Consider the following 22,087-nt stretch of genomic DNA (forward strand, 5'->3'; position numbering starts at 1 on the left):
CCTCATTCTCAGTCTACCGAATCAATGTTGTATCAGTCCTAAAATATCAACTTTACTTGGCAGCGAGGTTGCAAAACTGAGTTTCCAGGTTACTAGGCAGATTCCCAGTCTGAACCGTGCTACTCCGTGCAAGCAATTAGTCACAGCCTGGTAATGCTGATACTTACAAATGTGCAACTGGTCCTAGCAGGAGAAAACGATTGAAATTCTCACATAGCAATATTGGGGATAACTGATAAATATGCTTGAGTAGCAGAGGTGAGAAGAGAGAATATTTTAGAAAGTGGGAACACTGCCTTATTATTCCTCAGAGCAATTAGAGTCACTCAATATATCTGCTCAGTTGGGCTTTGCGAACTTGAGGATGTCTGCTAATTTATGCATCTGTGAGTCATAAGGGGGAGCAACGGGAAGTGCAGAAAGGAGACATTGCTCTGCCATCACCTTGGCTATGTGGTACCCACTTACCACCAGCGTATACTGAGTGGTGGTCCAATTACATTTAGCCCAGTCTTGTTCTCTCTAGGTGACCAAGACTCGCTTATGTCTTGTGGGAGACTGGAAAAAGCCCATGACAGCACTTCCTACTTGGTTATTAAAAAATGAAGCCCTATGGAGAGAGCCTTCATTGTGTATGCCGTGGCCAGTTCAGAGCCTTTAGGCCAACCCCCATGGTTCCTTTTGCCAGACCCAACAGGCTTCCCTTGATCTCCACGAGTGTTCAACTTTCTTGAAAGATCACAATACAAGCTTTGAGAGATGGCTCATTTGGCAGAGGCAGCACAACATTTTAGAGGAAAGAACAAGATTGCACCAGCGTTTTTTTGACACTCTTACAAAAAAGCTTCCTCTTGTGGCTTTGGTTGAGTTATATAAACATAACATATAATTTATTCAAGCTTCTGAAGAAATCCAAAGTGGGTCACTGTGTATTTTGCTCTGTGAGTCAAAGATGTGTTCGTTGCAGTATTGTGAGGGAATGTTTGTACGCACCGTCAGGACCTGGAAATGGTACAGGAACACTTTCTTTGCTGGCCAGTGGCTGTTCCTATTCTAAGAATTTAATCTTAAGATGTGTGGGCTCCTGTGTTTTCTGAATGAGATAGCGCCTGTTAACTTGCCCAGTCACTTGAGTGGTGGAACACGTTAGCTTGTACTGACGAAGGATGAACTAGCATACGGTTTGTCTGTTTCTGAGATGCCTTTCTGGTCATCTGGTTTCCCTTTGATCCCTCGAGACCAGGCCCTGTAGACTTCTTTAAGTGTTGGAGTATGTTCTTATTCTAGAACATTCTTTTAGATTATCATTTTGTCAGTTTCTATGTTTTATAGGGAAATGCTGGTTTGGGTTATTTATGGATATAGGATATTATATTATCAGAACAGTAACTTGGTTTGCATGAAAGCTGAATGTCCAAAATGAGTCACTATGTTCTTTATAGGGCAAGAGAGTTCTTTAGCAAACTAGGAAGTCAACATGTGTAATGGAACTCAAGAATTCGCCATGTCTGCCACAAGACAGACACAAGAATCTGCTTTTAGGGTGACTTGAACAGTGGCAGGAAGTGAAGATAGGCATGCATTTTGTGCCAGCTTTTCTCCTGTCCATCTTAACGTGGTCGAGTATATAGTTTGGTGAGAGGGTGACACAATGTTGTTAGGAGATGCCCAAGATTTGACACCATATAATTCCTGATTCCAACGCTGTGAAACCTCCCCTGGCACACAGAACCAGAGAGCGCTCATACATGACTTGTGACTTGTCTTGCAACATGAGATCAACTATTTCTGTGACTTGTTCTCGCAAATGCATACATGAAGCAAGGATTAAAAATGAAAACTAAGCACACTATAAACATAATTATATAGTATAGCTGTATATTTTCCAATGGGATAGGTAATTTGATTGCCATGTAACTGCAACAGCAGATATTCTACTTGAATTGCTTTTGCATTTAATCTTTTACCATCAGCCTCTCATTCTTCTTCCTTCAAGGCGCTCCTACACCACTTTGGTTTGGAGCTAACTAATGTTATACATTATTGTTCACGTAAATTAGACTTTTTATTGAACCTCATTTTACCTTTGGAAAGTTTCAAACACTTGTTATTCCATTTTCTTTGAGAAGTCAGTACAGTACCCACTCTTTAGTCCTTTAATAATATTCATCTCATATACCTCTTGTGAAACTTTCATAATGTGCATGTGATGGTGCAGATTGTCATGGGCATAGTAAGTGTCCTATACTCTATTAGCGATAATACATATGAAAAGGAAGTTTCCTATATGACTGTCCAACCATAGCAATAACTTTTGAATGAATCTGAATAACAGGTGACAAACATACTTGGGTTAAAGAAGGCTTAAGTTCAAGTTATCAGTGACTCAGCCCTATGATGACTATAGATGGTGCCACAGGACGGAGCAATGGGTATTCAGCAATTTGGGGGGAGAATTCATGCTGTCCTTTAAATACACATCGCTATCCAGCAGGGCAGGTGCCGATCTCACTGTCAGAGTGCAAGTGGTGCAAGGGAATCGTGTTTGGGATGCTAACCAGAGGTTCGTCCTTAAGGTTTAGTGGATTTTGGGATAGATGGATTTTTCATAGATGGTAATGTCGGATTAGGCCTAGAGAGATTTTTGCATACTAAGAAGCTTTAAGAATTACAGAGGTGACTGTTTTATACCGTTGGAGGAAATTCTAGAATTCATAGTGAAAATGAACTTATCCTGAAGACATTAACCACTGCCATTCTGGGTAACCTGTCGTACTGTATGCTATCTCATAAGGATAATGCATATGCGAGGCTCAGAGAGTACAGCCAAAGCAGATTATCTAGAGAATTTGTGCAGGCATCTGTGCTGGTAAATAGCAGTTGGCAACCTTATTGTGAGGTACTTGTCCTGGTGTTCACAGAAACCTATTAAGTTTTCTTGCAAATCACCCTGGAGTGGCCCACATTTGCCCAGGTCTAGTGTGCTCTCCATGCTTCTCTTTCATTGGAAGAGTTTCTTGCTCCATATGCAGCTATCTTTCAGGATTCGAGTTCTACAAGATTTTGAACATGTTTTGTAGATCATAGGATCTGCTACTGAGGAACTGGATCATGTTTGAAGAGCAAGATAGATTTTTATTCAAACTATGAGAGCAGAGAGAGGATGACAGTGCGTCCAAATCTGTATGCAGCAAGTCAGACGGGGATTCACAGCTAAGAGGCACAGTGATGGGATCAGTACATCCAACGGTGCTTAGAACCTAAATAGAAATCGAAAGTGGTGGGCACGGCTTCTTGATAAGCTTGGTTCAACAGGCAATATACAAGGGTCAGTTAACAAGAGAGCTTGAAAGAGATTGACTGTGGTTTGGCCAAGGAATGAGTCTTCGTTATTACAAAAAGAGAGCCTTCTATGTTCTAGAATCTAAGGCTCCTTCCTCAGTCTCAGACTCTCCATTTTCACAACAGAATTATTCCTGACTTCCTAATTGGAATATGTATTTGGAGAAGGCATCCAAATAAGGCATGTTGAAGACAAATAACGCACTAAAGAAAAACCCTCCATTTGGATCCAATTGAGGTTAGCATAATCAAACCTGGACTCTAGGAGAGAAGCGGATACCTTACGTCTTCCAAATCTTCCTCGGTGATCCTGTTGAGCAACTGAAATCCCACACTCAGTTGGTTGGCGCCGGTTGGTTTCAGTTGGTGGTTGTACTAGGACCACGTGTAGTTATGATACAAAGCAGAAATGCTGGTTATTGTGGGGCAGTTACTGTGTTCCCCCAGAAGAGTTAGGTCACTGATGTCAGGTGACAGAGGTAGGAAAAGAGGTGAGACTTCCTTGTCTTTCCGATGTCTACACACAAATGGTGCACGTCCTTGAGAACGGGGGAGCTGCTTCCAAGAGACAGAGGCTTCCCGTTGCTTGCATCTCGTTTCCCTCTAGTTGATTTTTCCCCTTGCATATTCTCTTCTTCTAGGTACATTGTCTTATATCAGGGATTCACAGATGTGTTATGAATGAGTTAACAACTTTATTCTTCCAAACTTTTCAGATTGCCTTTCATATGGAAAAGCACTCCGGATTTGATTTCAGTTTTCTCATATTTCCTAAATGACTTTATCAAGCAATCTACTTTCCAGACTTGTTTTTTAGTTTTTCTCATATTTTCTAAATGCGCTTATCGAGCAATCAGCTTTCTGCATTCCACATGCACTGAACTATATTAGAAAATAAAATATTAAAAGCAAAGACCAGAAAGTACAGATTATACCAAAAGAGGGGGGTGGTTGTAAAATGTGCTTATTTCTTATGGAAAATGAATATAGGGTTAGTGTATTCAGCGCAAACCACGATAAAGAAAATTAATGCTTAAGCTTCATAACATTCTGCATATGCTAATCATGCACAGGGACCTGAACGTTCACATTCCAATAACTGTTATTGATCTACTCTTGGCCAGAGTGCAAAGTGCGAGCAGAGTATCAAACAGAATGTAATTTCACGGTGAAAGATTGGAAACGGGAAAACTAACGGTGTTGAGTTCAGGAGTGCAGAAACCAGAAATGGAGGCAAACGTTAGGATGAAAGGTGATGTCTCTGAGTGGCTGGCCAGGAGCAAGAAGTACATCAAAGCCAGTTTTCTTTGCTCAAAATGAAGTTAGACCTTGAATCCATTCAAAAAGAACCTGTGTTCACCTGCTTCCACATGTCAGATACCCTGTTTTCCTAGACAATAACTCATAGAGGATAATCAATTATGATAGAAAATTACATAGAAAAAATAGGCAGATTTATTGCCTCACTGTGATAAGAGATTGTAAAATATTTCACTAAATAACTGCTCTTAAATTTCACCTCAAATAAGTCCCTTTCCTTAATCAAACAAAATTATGTTACAAAATAATATAATTCACTCAGTATTAAAAGGAAAGTAAATGTTTCCAGCTACAGTATTATCGGGAATCTCATACTGACAAGTATTCCATCTCTTACAGCATGCGTTCTTTCGGTGTATTTCCCATAGTGTATTTTTATTTTCCTGTTTAGATATGCTTATGCAGAGCCTGACTCCTAGCTCAGTGATGTGCTAACCATGCCTTCTCTCTCCCTTTGAGCTCGTGGTACTCCCAAGAGACTAGAAGACCACTGGGGTTATGATATGCTCTATAAATGCCTGCTGAAATTTGATTTAGTATTTCTTTTCTGTCTTAAAGTCTTGCAAGTAAACGAAGTATCGTAGATTCCTTTAGTAGCTAGTTATAGGATTACACACACACACACACATACACACACACATACACACACACATACACACATATACACACACATACACACACATACACACACATAAACACACATGTATGTATATATACATATACATACACATATATATACTTATATATTTATATATTTGTTTATGCTTAACCAAAATATTCTGAATTGGAAGAAAAGACATAACATATTACATTTTAAACAAAATATTGCAATCCTCTCTGTGTAATAGAAATATGATTCAGATTAAAGGCAGTCTTACATCTGCCTTTATTCCCAAATCCTTGATGCTAAAAAGGGAATATGTACCTCTTCCTGTAATTCCACAACTCTATAGTAATGGAGCCTATGCCTGTTTAAATAATTAACATTTTAAAAAGAATCAAATAGCATCCAGCATTAACTATATCCCTGCTTTGGAATTTTAACCATTCACAAAGTTCTATTAGTATTTAAGTGTGCAAATAGCAAAATGTAGATATGTGTGAAGATCTTAAAGTCAGTGTAACAGACTATACTAAGTAAAAATCTTCAGGAGCTACGCAGAAGCAAACACAGATGAAGATTAATGTGTTCTCAGTATTAAACACCATGTTACTAACTCCGTATGAGATATACCTGTTTGAAGGTATTTTCTAAAATCACATGTATAAGTATTATAAACTGCAGAAAGTCCTGAGTGCTGGCCAGTGTAGATCTTTACAGCAATGGCGGTAGTTGAGATGTAGTGAACGGTACGGTGACGAGAGTTAATAACACACTGTAATCGTGAAAAGTGGCAAGTCTGCTCATGGGAAAACAACTACGTGAGGTAAGGCATGTATTAAATCACAAAATTTAATCGTCCTTCCCCGTCTCTCTCCCTCTATTCTTCCTGTCTTTCTTCCTCTTCCCCCTCTCTCTATGCATATAGATTCTATATGTGTGTCACATTAAATATATACAAATATTTAATACATATATTAAAGCAGCGTGCTGTACATGGAACATAATTTTGTATTTACTTAAATAACAAAGAAAAAGATCATTAGAAAAGTGACGATGGTACTGGTTGTGGTGGAGAAGCCTTTAGAAGGAAGCAGAAGGTGAATCACAGTTCCTGGTCTGTACAGTGAGTTCCAGGACAGTCAGAGCTACATAGTAAAACCTGATCTTCCAAAAGGAAAGTGAGAAAGTAGACAATGGGAAGACAGATAGGAAGCTGGTTTAAGGGCCTAACAGTGAGATCTCTGACACTTGGTAAAATTCCCCAACCAAATTTATATGGTGGAATCCACACCCATTTACAATTTAATTTCTAATACTTTGGTTTATGAATAAGTTTTAAGAGGCCACAAATAATTTTCTTTAATAGCTTTTGACTAAAGAAATTCAAGAGGGTAATGTGATACTCTTAGATATATTTAATTTATTTCCATTAGAGATACTAATGTTATTTAGATTTTTAGAAATATGTATGTATACATATATTTATGTTATATTAATTCATGAAGGGAAAAGAGTTTATAGGAGTAATCAAAGGTAAGAAAATTCAAAAGCAAGAAATCTGAAAAATTAAAAAAAGATATATGAATGAACATAGTAGATCTAGAAATATAGCGAGCATCTAGCAGTCAGTTCTCATAACACACACGATGATCAATCATCTTTAATTGTGTTAGGTCCCAGATCATGCTAGACGGGTGCTCCATTCCCAGGCAGTAGCATCCTCCAAGTCTTTCCTTGTGAGGTTCTGCTGGTTCGCTGATTCAAAGGGCACTTCATTTATTGATCATATAACAGAAAGGCATGGTTGTGAACGTCATATAAACTAGAACCGTGAACTGGAAAGTAACAGTGGACCTGATTATGCTCCTCCTTTTTTTGGGGGGGTCTTCATACTTTTTGAGAAAAATGCAAACCTTCTTAGCAAGTTCCATAAATGCTATTCTTAGTCAGAGCATAAGCAATGGACTTTTTCCAAGGAAGAATTTAAAGATGGTGGTCATTGTGACTTTACAAGGGTACAGAGAGCATTTCCACAGGTGAATCTCAGAGTGACTTAAATGGCAGCTACTTTACTGTTAGGTTAGAACTACGAACCTGAGTACCCACCTGTGATCCTTCTGCCGTGGGTGTGGACACATCCACTCACCCTTTTTCTCACTGTGGTGAATGATTCTAATAGGACTACACATGTCAAGTCACTTTGAAAACAAGTTGTTAGCATGAGACAGTCAAATAAAAATATGATATATTTACATAGACATGCCCAGCTTAATGATACATTTAGTTTAATAACATAGCAGGTTTTAAACCATAATTGGCATAGAATTAAACTGTATGTGCTTTAGTATACTATAGTCATCCAGGAAATATATTACTTGGGAAAATACATAGAAACACAGCAAGCTGTAATTATCTTTATGATGGCACTACTTGGAAAACAAATTAGAAGCAAAAGGCCTGCAATAGATGAGCCCCTATTTGGAGATGTCATGTGTTTAGTGGGATCACATGATGTCATCACTACAGTTGTTCTTTTATGACCCTTACTTACTTGGATATAAATCCCATCATAGATGCTTCCTGTCTTGCCTTTGACAGTCACACCTAGCTTATATTGATTGGGATATGTAATTGATAAGAAGCATCTAACAATTGGAACAATGACACACGGGCTCACTACTCTCTTACAGCAAGAACATGGTGACAATGGCTATTTGAGGGGAATTTTTTTTGCTAATATTCATAAGAGATCTTAGGTTTCTAGGAAGCCTGACGTGGTCAGTGGCCACCGTGAGTGATCATTTTCTACAGACGCATGGAATCGGTGTGTCAGTCTCCGGTTGCCGGTGGGTAGTAGACATTTCCAAGATACTATCTCCTACATCCACCAGAAAGTAGCCTCAGCTGTGTCCTTGTCACCATCCATCCGGTTGCCTTTTGGCCAGAGCTACCAGTAGACGTTCCTCACCACATCATCGCCTTCTTTGTTTGAACGCCCTTTACAGCCTTTCACAGATGAAAATCCTGCACGTCCTTTTCTGAGTTTAAAAACTATTGTGTTTTTAAAAAGAAATCGCTTTTCCCCACGCTTTTATTTTTCAGTGAAGTTTTCAGAAATGCACCTGCTGAACAAATGGGGGAAAAAGTACCTTGTCGAGAACCACGACACTGTCAGTACATTTTAACAGGTATTGTTTACTACTGCGGCCCATCGTGAGAAAGATGACCTTGCAGCTTCTGTGGTTTAAATAACTAATATGATACGTCGCCTCCATCTACTCTTGCAGCTGTCTGGCTTTGAGTTGTATTCTCGGCCCAAGTGTTAGTTTACTAAAATGCTATTATTTCCTTGAACAATTTTTATAAATGTAAGATGAGTTTATATTTTATCGTTAAGGCACTGTACCCATAAACTGTGAAGATAGGTAGGACATATTACCTAAGGATATCATCTGTGGCATGACACCACAAGTTGGGTTTCAGTCAATTAACTGGCTGCACCCTTCCGGCCTAAAGAAGGGAGACAGAGCTGTCCGCATGGGTCCGATGTCTCCTTCAGGATACGAATAATGGTGACCTGGAAGCTAACGTCCTTGTGCTTATGGAGGACGCCCTCACAGGTTTTCCTTCTGGAGAGCTTGGGGTTTCAGATAACTAACTCTTTTCATGTGGTAAGACATGCTTACTCAAGTAAGCCGCTTCATCAGTTTCCACAAACGAATCCAGTATTTTCTTATCCTGAGATATTTGAATACCAATCATATCCAGTTCTCCAGCGAACATGTTTAGGTTTTGACTTAATCTTTAGACATGGGGTGAGGTACTTCCCCTCCAAACACGGGCTTTTACATATTCCCCATGATTACTACCCAGTCCAGCACTACTGTTTATTTTCTGGTTCTATCAGCTGTGTAGGAAGTCTCCGAGAATCAGCCAAAGTCCGCTGTAATCACAGTAGTTAAACTAGACTTTCTTCAAATGCCCTGGGGTTATTTTGCAATTCTTGGAATTGACAGACACCTAGAGGCTTAATCCCTTTGTAAAGAGGAGCAAGCAACAGGGGGGGTCTGTACAGAGCCAAGTCCTCCATCTTCTGCTTTTCCGGGTTGTGGATGAGGTGCTGATAAATGTCAGGGCCTTCAGATTCAAGGACAGCTAATGCGTCAAGAGCAGCCCATGAATTAGCCTTATGAACCCCTTGCTTGGATGCTCCACGGCTGCTTCCCAGCTCCTTATCTAGACGAGTCTTTGAGAGTGGTTAAGCCGTAGTAATTTTAGCTCCTGATCTGTAGTCAAAAAGGAAGAGACAACCAAAAGAGTACATGGGTCTTATAATAGACTACGGGATCTAAGGAAAGTGATGTGGAATATGTATTAATAGTGCATGATTAATATACTCTGGCAGGGAACTAATGTGGGCAACCTAACTACGTAGTTATTAAACGTCTCAGGTAGAATTGGACACGCTTTGGGAAATATTGCTCAGCCAGACTCTCACAGTCTTTTCAAAATAGTCATTTTTCTCTCTGTAAATCTGAATTATTTTCTTTGGCTGAAATTGATTTTTTAGTGCTTTTCATTCTCCAGCAGGCTTTCTCATTATTTATTTCTATCAAACTGTCAATAGATCCTGAGGCCATGGCACACACATACCTCATATGCAGTGTTAAGACAAAGGTCCTATTCTACATCCTTTTCTTTGTGCATCCTGTGCGCTTGTGTGTATGTGTGTGTCCCCGTTGTGTGTTGTGTGTGTCCCTGTTGCTTTCTGTGCTAAGGGGGCTTCCTTCTTGGCATTTTTACTATTTACACAAACTTGAAACTCATTGGAATCAATCGGTTTGTTCAGTTGTATCTTGTTATTCTTGTATTGTAGTTTTAATTTTTAAAGCCTATGTGTTTGTCTGTGTGTCTATGTTTGTGTGCCATATAAGCACAATCTCTATGGAGGCCAGAAGCTGTTGGCTTACCTGGAGCTGCAGCTGTACATGGTTGTGAACTAACTACCTGTCATGGCTGATGAGAAGCAAATTTGGATCTCCTGGGTAAGCAGCAAGAGCTTTAGTTGCCGAGACGTCTCTCCACTTCTCTCCTCACTCTTTTACAGCTCTGTAGCTTGGTTAGGGTCCTTCCTTCTTTTCCTTCCTTGCTGGTACTTTATATAACTTCACATAGCGTGTGATCACATTGTCAAGGCCGTGCTGCTCTTCTGTCCTTAAATATATTTTTCTTCTCTAATTTGGTAACCTGCTTCAGGTCCCCCCTGTCAACAACACTGTGGTGAGCTATTTATTGAAGGGGCTTCAGTTGAAAACAGCCGAGCCATTTTATAAAGAGTAATTGGTTTTGTGGGGCACTGTGGCGAGTTCAGAACACAGCAGAAACTCGTCAGTTCCTTCTCAGGCTGGCTCGTGATTCTGCCTTCTTTTAAATCCTGTTGTGCACTGGTAGATTTATGTCAGCAGTGGATGGCTTAATTTGACTTTAATGATACCCTATTTGGCTCTGTAAACCCTACTGAAGCCATTTTTGCCACAGTGTTAATAATGCAATCTAGTCTGTAATAGTATTATAAGGCGATAATAAAAGCAGATATTAGAGACATCCCATTTTCATATTTAATGCTGAAACAATGTCTTTTAAGTAATGAAGTGAGCATTTAAGCAGGCTGTTCTCAGCACATGTTAACTGTGTTTTGGAATACTCATATTTGGATCTCAGTGATATAATGTGAAATATCCCTACCCTTGCTTACCCGTCGTGTGTTTTGCTGTCATGTTTATGGGGCGACAGCTCCCAGGGCCATTCATTTGGCAGAGCACAAGAACAGAAACAACTCCAAACCAAACAATCACAAAAACAAAACTAATAAACACTCAAGTGTTTGTAGTTTAAATTGTAACACCGGAGTAATGCTTCCTTTCCACAGATGAAGCAAAGCTATGCATAATGTGAATGAAAACAGCTGGCCATGTTTGTTTTCTGATTTTTTGTGATGAGGTAGGGCTAGCTCTCACCACTTTCACCGCCTTTTGTGTAATTTCTGGGCTGGCTTTAGAGTATGAATACAGTATGAAGCCCATGAAATGACTCAGAACGTGTTCCCTCTCACTCCAACCCATGGTGTTCTTGGACTCTAAAGAGTGCTTTAATTGAGTAACTAATATGTTCTCAGGTATTCCAAGGGGGGCACTGGAAGTTTACATTCTCATTCACAGCAGTGCATGTAATAGAAATATGCATAGGATGGAATTCTGTACCCTAAGAATCATAAAAGCAAGAGGGTTTTTATGGAACTGGTGCTCTCCAACTGGCTTTCTCTCCAGTAGAAACTTTTCGGTATAGGATCTGTACTTCATTTCTTCTAACGATTGCTTGTCACTATGGTTTTGGCATATATGTCACAGTTATCTTTATGGTTTTCGTGGTCAGTTTAAACTCAGAAGCTCGGTAAGTATAGAGAAAGCAAGGGAAGACTCTTCTGTCTTTTCGTGATTTCTCTTTGCTGTTGTTGTATGAAAAGATATGATATTTCCGGAAATGACCCATGACACGTCTTTTAAAACTATGTGCTGCCACCTGATTGCGGTGTGGAAGAGCAAAGCAAAGCAAGCAGGATCCCAGCGTGGACGCACGGCCACAGGGGCTTCAAGCAGTGTGCAGGTTTTAAGCAGGTCATGAGTAGGATTGACAACATGGGATGGAATTAAGAATTAAGTCTGGGAAGGCAAATTTGGTTCCCCAGAGTCTGGGCCCTTCACTTCCGTAGGAAGTGGCAGTGTGCGATCTCAGACACAGATCTTGTTGTTGGTAAATATTAGAGTAGGATGTAGGAGAAGCCATCTCTCTTAGACCCTAGCGACCAGAAAGAAGCAGGATGGGCTTGACTGAACCTGCTGTTGGGGCACGTGGAATCCAGGAAGACACTTCAACCTGACTTGATAGAATAGGGAGGGTGTGCATGTTTCTGTCTTGAGAGATGAAGAAACTGGTTCTCACACTGGACAGGAAGTCATCCCAGAGAGAGGGATTTACCTGCAAATAGAGTGCAAAGCCTAGGGCTTCTGTGGCTAAATTGATTTTCCATTTTCTTAGGTCTGATCTGAGGCTGATGAGAAACCCGACTCCTGTGATAGCAGTCAGAAAAGAGTGAGGAGATGTTGAAAGAATTAGTACCCGAAATTGAAGGTGGCACGTGGTAGGTTAGGAGATGATTTAAGGTGGCTTCTGGTTTTGGTTATCTTGGAGGGAGGGGTGGGCCAGACCAAAAAACAAAAACAAAAACAAAAACAATGAATTCAAATAAGATTTCAAATAATTACATACTTTTTCTGGGACCTGTCTTAGCAGCTCAAAAACAATTATTGTGTAATGAAACTACTTTGAAGTGTGCAATTTGCTATAACTTGACCCATTTATGCATCTGCAGTGCCATTGCCATAATATATATATATATATATATATATATATATATATATATATATATATATATATGCTATATATCTATCTTTGAAAGTTTTCTTGTGGCCCCCAGTAAACTGAACTCCTGACTTTCCTTTGATGAGGTCCATCCACCCCTCCCTCCTTCACTCTTTCCTTCCTTCCTTCCTTCCTTTTTTCCTCCCTCCCTCCCTCTTTCTTTTTCTTTCTATTTTTGGGTTTTGAGATAGGGTTTCTCTGTGAGACTCTGACTGTCCTTGTACTCATTTTGTAGATCAGACTGGCCTCAAAATCACAGAGATCCACCTGCCTCTGCCTCCTGAGTGCTGGGATCAAAGGCATGAGCCACCAAGATCACCATCTTTGAATTTTTGTAGAACATTTCACTATCCTTTCTTGGATGTTTGTTTTCTTGACATAGAACTTACAGTATACATTACTGTGTTCTGATGTAGTTTCACATGTAGAAAAGTGGCTACTTTGGTGAAAGAAACTGACATGCTTGTTTCTTACACACATTCACATGCTTCCTTCTCCTGTGGGAGGAGCAGCTATTATGGTTTACACATCCAACAGAACTCCTGGAAGCCATGTGATGTGATTGGCCAAAATTCCCGTTTGATTTATTGATGTTCTCAATGCATTTATTCTACAATTTCTATTTAGCATTCCATAATCTAGGTTTTACAACTTCCTAAAAATAAGACCAAGACAATTTACTTGGTATTACAGAATCCAAATATTGGAACATTACATGCCATTAAACTCTAACTTTAATATTTTAAAACATGTTTCGATGATACGTTATAAAATCACTATTTTCTTCTTTAATAAAGAGTAGATACTGTCAGATTGTAGACAGTTATTTTAGTCTTAGCATTTTTAGGAGAAAATAAAGTAAACATAGAAAGTATTCTGCCATTGGTCCTCGGTCTCAGTCTTTGGCATATATATATGTGTGTGTGTGTGTGTGTGTGTGTGTGTGTGTGTGTGTGTGTGTATGATTACATACTTTAGGTATTGTGCCTTTAAAATTAGTAAGTTGTTGACAATTTAAACTTATATTTAGACATTCAATTAATAGACAAGAGGTTATAGTCAATGATTTTATGATTAGCTAAGCTATATTAGTTATAGTTAAAAAACTTTTGATTGCATCTTTAGAGTTTTAAATCATACATTAATAATCAAAATCCTTAATAAATTTTTAAGTCATTTTACAACCAAAAGTATATATATCATCAGCAGTTAGGTAGTTTTGAAAAATCATGTCTCATAAAAATTATTACAATATTACTTGGAAAATTAAGTTTTCTTGTTTATATTTTTGCCATGCATGTCCTTGATCAAGTGTCACTAAAGAAAATAAGGGTCTTGTCCCTTCTGCTTCTTCACCGTTATATTTTAAAAGGATTTGTACTTATGCTCTTTGGACAAACATTGATAGCCTGGTCCTCCAGCTTGTGTCTGTTCATAGGCAGAAAGGAAAGTAGTGCTTGGATGTTATTCGAGCGTATGCTGTGTTTGGTTTAAGTAGTCCACTCCGCTGATGTTTTCTACAGGGGAATCTTCTTCTTCTTCTTTTTTTTTTTTCTTTTTTTTCCGGAGCTGGGGACAGAACCCAGGGCCTTGCGCTTGCTAGGCAAGCGCTCTACCACTGAGCTAAATCCCCAACCCCCAGGGGAATCTTCTTTAGTGATGACAACTGAGGCTGTCAGTGTTTCAGCCCGAGCTTAGATTAGCAATGAGCTTTACCTACAACTGAGTGCACTGGGAGTTACATCTAAATTATAGGTAAAGTCCACTATTTATTAGCGTCCTCTCTGCAAAGTGCTGTCAGCTGCAATGACTAGTTGAGTAAACATGCTCTTTGAGTGACAACTATTTTTTATGCATTGTCCCGTTTTAAAGGCAAGAGGTTCAGGACAGCGTATCATGCAGATGTAGAATAAAAGTATTCTTTTCTGGGTTTCCTAAGGACTGGGTACATGCCAGTCTCCATTTGTGATGTTTGTTTCATAGGCTGAGACAGAGTGTGGGCTGCAAAAGACACCCCATATTTCATATTTCCTAGACTTCTAGTAACTCACTGTCAATTGTTGGAGAGAGACCCACGAAAAAAGTCCACAGTCTGCACTCACTTGCCAAAGTGGTGCTAGGCTTGCTTGTGGGGACAGAAGGAGAGAACCAGATTCAATGTTGGCACATCTACATATTGAAATACTATCTACCTTCCAAAGCAGAAACTTCCCAACAGAACTCCTTCTTCAGTACTAACTTAATAATAGCTAAGAGAGTGAAGCATTTCTTTAGGGCCAAGGCCATGCTAGGCATTCATACATATTGGCCTGCATTCCTGGAAGCCTAGCATTATAGTATTTTGCCGAAGACTCTTTTATTCTTACAAAGAGGAACCATAGATGCTTCTCAGGAATGAATGATGCATGCTGGCATTCCATTGCTTAGCATTTCCCTCAGTGTATTTTGCATTTTGGAGAAGGTGTAATACCTTGCTTTCATTTAATTTCTACAGTGGATGCACTTAGTGTGCAAGTTGTCACTACTTGATGAGCATGTGAGGGGCAAGCTATGTTAATGCTTTGAGCTGTTCTCATTAGCAAGTCAATAATTGTGGCAGCCCTTCCAAGAGTGTCACCCTGTGCTATAAATGTTAGGGAACCTTTAGCAATGTAAGGAGGGGGTGCTTCTGCTGCTCATCCTTTCCACTACTAAACATTGTCTGTCTCACGGAATATCCAAAGGCTCTTTTATAGGTAGCCCAGCCTTTGGAGATCAAATTAAAATAAAAAAAACCTCTTATTAGCATTTTTCCCACTATAATTGGAATGTGCACATACCAGTGAGCCCCGCCTGAGTGGCCATTGTAATTGACAGTATTGGATCAACTCATTGGTCATCACAAGGTTTCTCTGAGCAGAAAAGGGATGGCTTCGTGTGGCCAGACAATTTAGGAAAAGCGTGCATTCATGGCTGTCTGTATGTCTTCTTGCTTCTGTGCACACCACTCAAGGCTCCGAGAACTTTTTGATGCACACTCTGTAGTTTAAACTCATAGCGTGCTTCCAGCCAATGCATACTTAACCTTACTGCCTTCATTACCCAGAACCCAAAGTTTCCATGAGATGCTTTTTCTCTTTTACTTTGCTTTCCATTTCTTACTCTCTTTTTCTGAGTTGAGTTTGTGAAAGCTTTTAATCTCAAGGAAGGACCATCTCTGAACAAGCAATGCCGACCTACCTTGAACCTCCCACTTCCCGTCCCATTTACTTTGTTTTATTGATTTTAGCAGAACACTGACTGGATCATGGTTAATTCTCAGTTGGTTTTATTAGCATGGTCAAGGAAGAGTGAAAGTCCTGGAGTGAAACTCAGACTCCTTGATGGCATTCCCTGTGAAAGGCTTCTCCTTGTTAGAAACTTTGCGTCCCTTTCTGTGTGCAGTCCTGTAGCTAATGCTGTGCTGTGAGGAAGCTCATCTGCTATCTAGGTACACTGCAAGGGAGTTTGAATGTGGAGGATGCAGCAAGAATGAAGCCCGGGGTCTTTGTGCTTTCCGTCATACTCACGGCCCCTTATTCCATGGAATAGACCGTTGGCTCAGTAAGTTCAGCTGTCATCAGGTGGCATTGCCACTTTGCAAGAGGACGTTAGCAAGGACATTTCCGTTGGATGACATTAGATCGAGAGGGAGTGTGCCTTTGTAGCTGATGGGTGGCTTTAGTCTTAGATGGGAACTGATGAAGTGAACAGAGAGACTCTCATTTGAGGCTCCTCAATCTGTCCATATAAGCAGAGGAAGCATAGGACTCTTCCTGGGTTGCCGAGTTGTTCACCAATGTATTATTTGCTAAGTATTTTTGCTGAACCTGGTTGTTGTTATTCTTCTGTTGTTTGATAACGATGGGTAAATCAATAGTAGCAGTAATCAAAAATAATGCCAAAGGAACAAACTTTCATTTTCAATTAAGAGACTAAGCAACACAATTCCTTCCTTTCATAAAATTTGCATGTTATTTTCACTGGAAGTAGCATTCTCTGGGAGATCGCTGCTACATCTTCGAGTAGTAAGTGGAAGATAAGTATGACACATTAAAATAAGTAAAAGATTTCAGTTCAAAACAACAACACGGTAAATGTTTTTGTCAGCAGTTCATTGAAGAGCAGGCTAAAAACAAATAATATATAGTGAGGATATACTATTGAGTGCTACAGATTTCTGGGTGGGTAGTCTAAATTGTAGGAGGCGTGGGTAGGACAGAGAACTTTGTCTATAATGTAATTTCAGAAGGAAGGGCCCAAGAGAGGAAAGCAGGATTATGCTTCTGAGCCATTCAAAGTGAGAAATTGACAGAATCATATATTACAGGAGCTACGGGGGAAGCATGAGGACCCAGTTGAGGGTGTGTTCTCTCTGTGGGTTCCCCTCCCTCACTTGACATGTCTGACTATTGCTGAGATCCTTTGTCCCTTAGAGGAGATTTGGCCTATGGTGACATTTACCTAAAGAGACTGCAGACATGGATATACTGTGAGTAGCTCAAGGCAAGTCCTCATAGTAAGGGCTCTCCTCAACTGTAGCAACAGACCTGTAGTACCAACCTTTTCAGTCTCTCTTCTGGATCTGTTCTTTGTTGAAGACTTGCTTAGTTTGTGGTGAAAGCCATTGGTTGACAAGCTGCAGGCCTACAGAGTTCTCTGACTAATTTTATTTTCCCACATGCTGGCAAGAAATAAGTAGGCCGCAATAACAGTTTACCAAAGGAGCTTGCATAAACTAACAAGAAAATACAGCACGAAAGAAAACATCGAAATGAACAGGAAAGAAAATTAACTTAGAGAAATAGAAGAGAGTGTAGTCAAAGAATGTGATGGTGTTAAAACCAGAACAATTAGTGATGAAGAGATACCTTAAGGTAACTAAACATTGAAAGGAAGCTGCACCAGAGTTTGAACACTGAGAGAATAGTTTACGACCTATCAGTGGGCCATAAGATGTCCAGTTGATAGTGCTCTTAGGAAAGAACAAATGGATTGAAAGAACCTCCAACCACAACCACAGGACAGGATCATACGCATGCCCAGCCCAGAGACAGGTTACAGGAAGACCGTTATCATGGAGGTTCAAAGCCCTGTGGGTCAGTATGATATCTTCATGCTTTCAATGAGAATAATACATGTCCTGTATGCAAACATTACGGATACTAATGACATAGGGTGCCTCAACAGTTATACAGAAATTTAACATAACCACTAGCCCTGTTGACAGGACCAGAGAACAGCCATTACAAAATACAGCAGAATAATTAGGACCTCAAGGAATATGTATGACTTGACATTTTTTTGTCATACTAAATTCAAACCCAAGATACTTTTTTATTTTTTTATTTATTTATTTTTTTTCGGAGCTGGGGACCGAACGCAGGGCCTTGTGTTTGCCAGGCAAGCGCTCTACCACTGAGCTAAATCCCCAACCCCAAGATACTTTTTTAATGCTTGAGAAATTTAGTAGAGTCTAAACAATGAAAAAAAAAGGGGAGGCAATACACACATTCAGGAAAAAGATAAAGTTGTGTAAAAACAGATGTATCACAATGTAGAATTTGGCTCATAGGCAAAACTATGCCGAGCATGAAACAACCCCTAGTAACTTAAGAAACAGGATGATTTATTTCCAACACACTGAGTATCTCTTATTAGGGGGACAGATAATATATTTCTAAAACAATGGTTTTTGATCATATTTAAATGATACATTTTTGATGACATATTTTGGGTCATTTTAGAACTGCTGTCATAATCTGTAACAATTCATTGGCTATCAGTTAATTAAACTACCAAACCAAATCTCCTGATTCCTCATGCAGCTTTCCAGGTAAGAATTGCTATTTATCAGCAGATCTTCACATCAGGCAAAATAAGTGAATTTTAAAGACAGGTGGAATATGCATTTCTTATTGCCAGCTCAGCTAATTCCTATTTTAACAATAGCAATTTCAAAAATTACAGTGGTTTTGCCTTTTTTCTCTAATCAGCACCATGCTGGTTATAAGCGAAAGGTTCATTTACATTTTTTTGTCTGTAATATGCTTGATTGTTAATTTCCAGGTCAGCGTCTAGTCTGCTAGGGTTTCATGGGGTGATAATTTATGCTTATAATGGACATTCTATTTAAACTACGATGAGGTCACCTGTCTAAAGCAGTTGAAGTTCTGTGTCCCATGATCCTGTGTTCTCCCAATCACATCAAGATAGGGCTTGTTAATCTCCCATCTTCAGTGACTAGTTTTGATTCAAATGAGACTTTCACCTTCCCACTGTCCAATCTATCAAAATCAGTTTGCATTCTATTCATTTGTCAGACAAATTATGCAACTTTCCTGTCTCCCTCCCTCCCTCCCTCCCTCCCTCCCTCCCTCCCTCCCTCCCTCCCTCCCTCCCTCCCTCCCTCCCTTCTTTGCTTGTGTGCTTCCTTTCTTCCGTTCAATATTCTTCCACTACTATGGTAACTTTGTCTCAGGTGATGTCTTCTTCCTTCTTTCTTGGGTTTAGAGGTGCTGATCTTACGCCGTTCTGTATACACTGTGGAACGTAACTATAGCTGAAAACACCTCCTTGGTTCCAGAGTCGTATAAACTACTTTCAAAACTTCAACCAGTCATGTAGTGCAGCACATTTTTATTGGCAAATGAACCACAGAATCAAAGAATCGGAATTGGGGATACAAAATGGACCCTGAGAATGAATTTTCCTACCTTAACAGTATATTTGACAATGCTTTCCTCAAAGGGACATTTTTCTAGTGGACAATTGTGTGGAATATGCTTTTTCCACTAAGGTGGGTCTCCCTGTGAGCAGGGTAGACAACCAAACACCACTTCCGGCTGATCTTTCTCTGGATGTTCGTAGCCTCGTTGAGCTCCTGGTGGGAGCAGGCCTCATGTGCACTTTCAGCAGTCGCACAGCTGACAGCATCACTTTTCTCAAACTCCTCTCCACTCTCCGCCACTTCTCTTTCCTCTTCTTAATCTCCGTTCTCTTCCTCCTTCCAGTCTGGGGTGGCTAGGTTCTTCCAAAACACATCATAAAGTTGATGTATGTGCTTACTTAAGATGACAAAACATGAGCCCTAGATTTTAAATATTAGATCAAGTAGAAATGAAAACGTTTATGAAAACTTTCCACAAAAAAATGAAAAAAAATCCTTGTTCTATCTTTATTAATTTCCTGTCAGGAAAGGGCCCTATAGTTTGTGCCACAAACTCCAGTCAACTTGGGGGTTGGGGTGGGGGAAGTGTAATGAAATGAGATTTCCACTTTTTTTTTTTAACTCAAGTTGTGTATACTTCACAACAGTTATCCAGAAATAAAAAGATTGATTTATACAGTTTCCTTTTTTTTTGCAGAAAGCACATTTGTTTTGAAATATGTGTTTTACCAGGAGTTGCCTGCTAGCATCTTTGTGTGGTAACCATGGAGAGACCCACAGTAGCTCCGTTTAGAACATGTTGATGTTAACTGTGTAAGAGGACAGATGCATGTGTACAGAGTGGTCAGGATACTCTCAAGGCTTTGGGGGTGCCATTTTCCTTTGTTTCTTTCCTTTCTTCTCTGACATCCATTCTCACAGCTCATTCCTTTCTGAGACTGTCCCCCTTCACAGCTTTGCCACGGTGACCTATCTATAACTGTCATACGAGTCCAGGTCTCCCTTCTTCTGTCCAGACACTGGCTTGAAGATCTTTATCTCACATCCCAGAGACTTCTGCTCTCACACAGAGTGAGAGTAGTTAAGGTTTAGAAAGTTCTACTTCTTCAGCCGTACTGTAGGACAAATCTCCTTGTGGGGCCTTTTCACTGACTAGGGATTTCCTTTTCCGTTCCAGGTATCTGAGATGAAAACATACACACAACATAGATTCCCAAGATGTTAGAGTTTTTAGATAAACGTGGGAATGAATGCTTTGCTCTAATTAACTATTATTGAACATTTATCCAGTGTGGTGGCTACGAAGAGTTTGTTTCCCACCACAGTGGAGCTGCAGCGGGATGATTCAGTGCCGGAGAATGTGGGATTCCATTTAATAGTGTAGTGTAGGGCAGATGAAAAAAGATATTAAAATGTGTACATTTGCGATGTGGGTTTTAGAACCAAGCATGTAGGCACCCAGCACATGTAAAGCTTGAATAGCTACTCTTTATTTTATGCTGATTTTGGATTCCTGCCCCAGGACTCAAAACTGACATTTATTTTTAAGACTCTGCTAGAATCAACAACAACTTTCTATGGTATTAGCTAGAAAAATATATTAAATACATTTATGCACAGTAACGGGCCAAGGAAAGGTCTGGGGAGATGACTCAATAGTAAGATGGACTGCTCTCTCAAATCTTCAGCATCGAGGGTTAAAAGCTGACCCCACCACATGTCCCTGCTACCCCAGGGCTGTGGAGGGTGGAGGCAGGAGAATTTTTGGAGTTTGTTGCTGCCAGCCTCCCTCTAGGTTAAAAGAGAGGCCCTGTCTCTACTGAATAATGTGAGGAATGATAGACCCCGATGCTGGGAAATCTTCCTGTGGGCTTCTGCATGTACATACAGGCCCATGTGCTATAAACATATATCCACACACATTAAACACACACACACAAGACACATGTACATATACATACATGTACAATATACATGTACATATGCACAACACATGTAAGTTATACTTACAAACACACACATTTTAGACAAGTTTATTTTGTAGAACTTAGAGAGATCTTGGTAGTAGTATCAAATTCTCCTTAAGAATGTAGGTTGAAAATTTATCTTTTGATATATTTGGACAGTACAGCAAATATAATTAATAGCTAATAATTATTAGTAGTAATTTATGGCAGTTAATAATTAAGAATTAATTTCGGTGTCCTAAGTCCCAATTTTGCTTTTAAGAAAACGATGCACAATGTATTTTAATCTGTCACTTAAAGCAGTTAAAATTTAATCCATGCCATGCTGAAGTGAAGAATTGCACACTGACATTACATACGACATTGGTTTATCCTCTGTCAAAAGGGACTGTGGTTGGGGAAGGTAGGGAGACAGGGAGTCCATGAGTAACAGTAGACTGTGGCTGCCAGCCATTTGCTCTGAACCCTGAGGGAATCCTTGAGGTGCTAACTAGTGTGAGTGGGAGGAAGTCATCAGACTCGGGTTCCAGAACCAGGGTAGAGCGATGTATGATGCATACAGAGAGGAGGTAAAGCAAGACCTCATGGAGTCTCACAGTGCAGTGAGAAAGGAGAGACGTAGCCACATCCAGGCACTGGGTATGGGGCTGCTACTTGTCATTCGTCACCATGTGGCAAACCTTATAT

General features: G+C 39.8%; 1 protein-coding gene across 2 annotated transcripts in view; it reads left to right on the top strand.

Moving 5' to 3' along the window:
- The window catches only part of Gpc6 (glypican 6), a 997,624-nt gene that overhangs the window by 50,776 nt on the left and 924,761 nt on the right, over positions 1-22,087 (top strand). The window lies entirely within an intron of this gene.

Source organism: Rattus norvegicus, chromosome 15 (genome assembly GCF_036323735.1).
Source record: "Rattus norvegicus strain BN/NHsdMcwi chromosome 15, GRCr8, whole genome shotgun sequence".
NCBI classification, from domain to species: Eukaryota; Metazoa; Chordata; class Mammalia; order Rodentia; family Muridae; genus Rattus; species Rattus norvegicus.